The sequence below is a fragment of the Pithys albifrons genome, chromosome Z (assembly GCF_047495875.1).
Source record: "Pithys albifrons albifrons isolate INPA30051 chromosome Z, PitAlb_v1, whole genome shotgun sequence".
NCBI lineage: Eukaryota > Metazoa > Chordata > Aves > Passeriformes > Thamnophilidae > Pithys > Pithys albifrons.
The window spans coordinates 65209703-65215759 of record NC_092497.1 but is presented as its reverse complement, the minus strand read 5'-3'; positions in this window follow the sequence as shown (position 1 = coordinate 65215759).

Here is a 6057-nt window from a genome sequence, read left to right as displayed (position 1 = left end):
TCAAACTTGCAGTAGACACCTTATATAATGAAACACAGTTAGAGTTTTCAACAGTGGAACAAAACAAAGGAGAAAAAAACAAGTAACAAAAAACCCAAGCAAAGAAACAAACAACCAAACAAAACCCAAATAAATAAAAAGCCAGCATAAAAAAAAAGAGAAAAATTAAGCCAGGGAAATTTGGGGTTGTACAGCCACAATGAAATTATAGCCATCATAATGTGGGGCAGATGTTTGCACAGGCCTGAGAATCTGTGAATCTTGATATTTTCTAGTCCAGCTACCTGTGGGATACAAATAAGTCACTTCATTCTTTTGTACTATAGGCACAAAAACAGTTTTCCAAAACACAGACTTTGGAACAGATGATAAAAATCCATAAAGCCAAGAATTTCAGTACATGAATGTGAACAGTGTACCTTTTTATATTTATATGCCTATAACTTGGTAATAACAAATCAAATAATGTATTAATTAATACTATTGTTATTGTCTGGAGAAGACATAAGATAGAGGAAATGATTGAGGGGCCTTATGAAATCTGAAAAGATGTGAAAAGAGAAGTTTCAGTCAAGTTCCCTCATAGCAGTGATACCTAATTTCCTGCAAGAGACTCTCAAAACGTTAGTGGAGATATAAAGTTAATGTAGCCCTTTTTATTGGAATCTTTCAAGGTGCAGACCAAAGTATGTGCACATGCGTCAGCCAGATGTTGCAGTTTTTATAACTTTCAGTAATTTGTATTTGTGATATCTGTAGCCAACCCTTGGTACCATTTCCCCTGTTGCCCATGCTCAGAACTCCTCAGAACTGCCCCTTGGATCTCCTCCAAGGACTCAGAGCTTACTCTCCTGTTTTGACTACAAGCTATCTTATTGTCTCAGTTGGAGTTCTTGCAGGTGTTCTTCAAACCGTGTCCTTGATAATGTGATAATAAAGTTCAGAAATGTGTGAGAAAGTGCTTAGTAACTTCTAAATACCACTTAAAATGTGAGAAGTTTAGGAAAACTTATCCAACTTATATAACATTATGGAAATCTACAAAATACATGCTAAAATCCTTAGGCATCAGCAGTTCTTTCTTTGAAAGCTGGGTCAGTGAAGAAAATGCTATGAACATAAGCATGGGTAAATTTTTGCATTGTGTTTCAGTCAAGCAAGTGAGGATTCTAGCAATTTTCCTTACAAGGTCTCAAAAGAGATTCAACAATTTCTAACCACATTGCTCTTTTCTGTGTAAATCTGTGAGGCTCAGGAAAGAAAGGGTAGTAGGATTGTGCAATACCCTCTTCTTGGCTATTAGTTACACTCTCTTTTTACTTCCTGTGTAGATTTCAATTCTTAAAAAATTGCTAACAATGCTTATTTAACTCTGAAAGCTGAAACAGACCTTCATTCTTTATTTGTACTTCAAAACTGAAATTAAGAAAATATTTTTAGGCAGCTGCCATATCTAGCTCCTGGTTGTGTAGCTTTAGATTAGCCACTGTCACGCTCTTGTTGAGTAAGAAACTGGTAACTGCAGTAAAAACCCTTTCCCACAGACACATCCTAGTTGTTTACATGCATTTCTAAATGCACATACTTAAATCTCTCAGAAAGTCTTACTGCATCAAGCACCTTCTGAATGCTGACTCACAAACAAGCCAGTAAGGTTGGGGCTTTCTTCTCTCTCTTTCTCGTTTCTTTTTTCCCCACTAGACCTGGCTTGTAGATGCTTAGTCTTTTATACCTAATCAAAACTACATTTCCAGACACACAAAGAAAATTGTCTGTCCTGATGTGCTGAGAGATGACCACTCAGAATCATAGTCTTAACTTATAGAATATATCTACATTCATCCAAAGTTCAAAGAATATAACTCCATTTATACAGATACTTGTTAAAGCAACTTTTTTTCTTCTGTATGGAGACAATTTAAGATTGAAAAAGATGTAACTTTTAAGGAGCAGAGTGGTAGCAGGTTAGAAGCATGATGACGAGTAGGAGGTTTTCTCTCAAATGATGTGACTTCTGAGGCATCCTGCAAACATGGATAGCCCACTGAGCCTGTTACATCTTGTATAATGGAATGTGTCACTGACATATAGTGATCATCATTGGAATCAAACCCTTAATCCTACTACCTCATCCATACTTAAGCACCAGGGTACCTCTCATGGATCATTCCTCACCAGAACCCTACAGATTTTCACCATGCACTCACTGTGGAAGGAGTACTGATGTTTGTTGTGTGAATGGCACAGTGGAGGCTGTCAGGGAAGTGTGGTCAAACCAGTACTGGGAAGAAGGGGGACAATCTGGCAGACATACAACATGAGGAAAAAGGACAAAAACGCAGTCTACCTCTGTATGTACAGCTGTGCAGAGGGGTTGCTACTTCACTTCCATGGGCACCCAGCCACTATTCACCCTGGTGTAAAGAACTTATTTTGGGCTTTGTTTTCTTGTGGTTATATCCTTGATCCATACCAGTTTAAGTAAGGTTTCCTTTACTGTTACCTACACACATAGTTATTTCTATACTCTGTAGTACACACGGAATATATCTCTAGGCACTCTTCTTGGTGTGTATATGTAACATTACTCTTCCAGGAAAGAGATTAGCACTCAGACCTAACATCTATTGCTACAGATTTGCTACAAATAGACTTAATAGCTCTGTCTTGTAACAATGTCACAAATCAATTTATATCTTGTCAAAGTTGTGTTTGGATGTTGAGATGCTCTGATACAGTGCATCACTTAGTTTTATACAATGCTGTCACTTTGTGTCTTTTTTTACCTCTCCCAGTAACCACATGTTATGGTGCCAGGCACAAGAAAAACTCTACATATCCCACCAAGGGTGAGAGAGAGAAACCACTCATAGGCAGAATTCTGTTTTCTGAAAACTGATGCTGTTCTTCTTTTTCTTTTGTCCTTCTGTTACTGTGTCAAGAGTATGACTGAAAAATAGGGAAGTGAATGTCAGAGCTTGCGAAAGCAGAATTATGCCTCAGTGGCTTGAAACAAAATCCACTTGACTAATAATATCACTCATGGGAAAGGAGAAGAGAGAGTATCTATGCTCTGGCAGTAACATAAATACCATTTTGAAAATATTACCCAAGAATGCCATGTACTTACTGTTTTGGTCTAGCTAACTTGCTGCTGCATTCTTCCCCAGTTATTGCACTGGCTTCTAGTCACATGCCTTTGGTAAAGTGCAGTGGCTTGGACTGAAACAATTTTATTTTCAGCATAATGTCTTTTACTCCAGAACTTGTCCTACAGCAAGTTAACATGAATTTTCTGACATAACCACAGAAGATGTGGTCAAAGTACCCTCACATCATCACAGAAGAAAGTTTGAAAACTACTACAAAAGTGAAAGCAGCTGTAAGGTAAAGGCATATTTTACAAACACTTTTCGTGTCTACACTGTGGCAGCCTTTCCTGTTAGGAAGTGTGGTGGATTGACACTGGCTGGACACGAGGTGCCCAGCAGAGCCACTCTATCACTCCCATCCACAACTGGACCAGGGAATGAAAATATAATGAAAGGTTCATGAGTTGAGATAAAGACAGGGAGAGACCACAAACCAATTACCATCACAGAAAAAACAGACACGACTTGTGGAAATTAATTGAATTTATTACCAGTCAAACTCAGAGCAGGATAATAAGAAGTAAAATAAATCTTAAAATTGTCTTCCCCTCACCTGTCCCTCCTTCCCAGGCTTTACCTCTCCCCCACTCAAGCAGTGCAGGGAGATGGGGAATCAGGATTATGGTCAGTTCATCACAGGTCGTTTCTGCTGCTGCTCAGGGAGAGGGGTCCTTCCCATGCTCTCCGTGGGGTCTCTCCCATGGCAGACAGTATTCCAAAAACTTCTCTAGCATGAGTCCATCCCATGGGCAACAGTTCTTCATGACCTGCTCCACTGTGGGTCCCTTTCCACAGGGTACACAACTGCAAGAACAGCAGCTTCCATGTGGGTCCTCAGTAGGGTCACAAGTCCTACCAGGAACTCTGCTCTAGCATGGACTCCTCTCTCCACAAGTCTGCAGGTCCCTGCCAGGAACCTGCTCCAGCACAGGCTTCCTGTGGACTTGTTCTGGGTATCCATCTGCTCCAGCATGGGTCTCCTCCATGGACTGCAGGTGGGTCTGTGCGCTCTCTTACCTGCAGGGGTACAGCCTGCCTCACTATACTCTTTACTGTCTCCAGTTCCTCACTTGTCAGAAGAAACACAAGGAGCAACTGGAAAGGGTCCAGCGGAGGGCAACAAACATGATAAGGGGTCTGGAACATCTTTCTTATGAGGAGAGACTACAGGAGCTGGGCCTGTTTAGAAAGTTTTGCAGTTGCAGGACTAGAGTATTATCAGGGAACATTATCAGGTTATTATTGATATGTCTCAGCAATGTGGACTCACAGCTCAGAAAGCCAGCCACATGCTGGGCTTCATCGCAAGAAGTGTGGCCAGCAGGTTGAGGGAGGTGATTCTGCCCCTCCATTTCACTCTCATGATACCCCATCTGGAGGGTTGCATCCAGCTCCAGGACCCCCAGGTGAAGATTTGGACCTGATGGGGCAAGTCCAGAGGAGAGCCACAGTGATGCTTAGAGGGCTGGAGCAACTCTCCTCCTACGAATACAGGCTGAAAGTCAGGGCTGCTCAGCCTGGAGAAGGCTATAGGGAGACCTCACAACATCCTCCAGTACCTAACAAAGCCTACAGGAAGGCTGGAGAGGAACTTTTTACCAGGGCATGCAGTGACAGGACAAGGGGGGTTGGCTTCAAGCCAACCAATGCATGCTTAGATTAGATATTAGGAAGAAATTCTTTACTGTGAGAAGTGCCCTAACAGGTTGCCCAGCATAACGGAGGATGTCCCATCCCTGGAAGTGTTCAAGAGCAGACTGGATGGGGCTTTGAGCAACCTGGCTGGAGAGGGTAGAACTAGATGATCTTTAAGGTCCCTTCCAACCCAAACTATTTTATGATTCTATGATCAGAGCTGTTCACCCCAAGGGATGAACTACATTGTTGATGAATAGTTCAAAGAGCACAGGATTATTCATGCATAGCCGATCACTTCAAATTCAAGTCATCTGGGTATTACTCTGCCATGGATGGACTGAGATGAAAGATGTGTCGCCTAGTAACAATCATCCCTTACCAGGTCCGTGACTATCAAGATGATGAACTGATTTCGCCAAAAATTAATTTTGTCTGTCCAGCTCTAAAATTGAACTATCTCACTGCTTGTGGGATCAGTGCACCACAACAGATGTTAATTTCTGTTCTGCTGATAAACAAACAGCTATTATCTGCAGGATTTCCTCTTAATAAGTACTTTTCCAAGAATATGAGGGCTAAACAATTTTAAGAAAGCTCTTACCTAAAACCTTCTCTGGAATTGTTCCTATTTCTCCAGAGAGTGGCTGTGCCAGAAAAATATATTAGTTTCATAAACCTATCTTTTTCTCTGTAAAGCAACAAGCAAATTCCGAGTCACAGCAAGCGTTGTGTTGTAGAGCTATGTGATTTGCACCAGGGTGAAGGGTTAGCAGTCCAACTTTAACAATGAGGTTAAGTACAGGTAATTTTATGACACAATTATTGCTGAAGAATCTGTTACCTGGGCAATACATTGCCTTTTCTATGTTTGGTGCAACTGGAACATTTGGAAAAATTCCTACAGCTTAAAAGTTAAGTTTAAAGATAATAAAGTTTTTGATTTTTGAAGATGTAGCAATACTCCCATAAATTTTTACTTAGGCCAATTTTGGAAATCTGAGCTGTGTCACAAACTTGTATCTTTATTTAGTGCAAGCTTTTTATTTTTATTCTAGTGTCTATTATTCTTAGCTTGTACATTTCACCTTTTGGACCAGTGTCTCCCTGTATTTAGGATAAATTTAATTCTTAAAAGTTTCTAGCTTTTTCATTGCATAGGTGACAGAAGGGAGCAAAGTAAATTCTTTGTTGCCCACATATTTTTTTTAATGTAAAGTGAAATTTAAAAAATATAGACAAGTTATTTTACTTCACATTTTACTGTTTT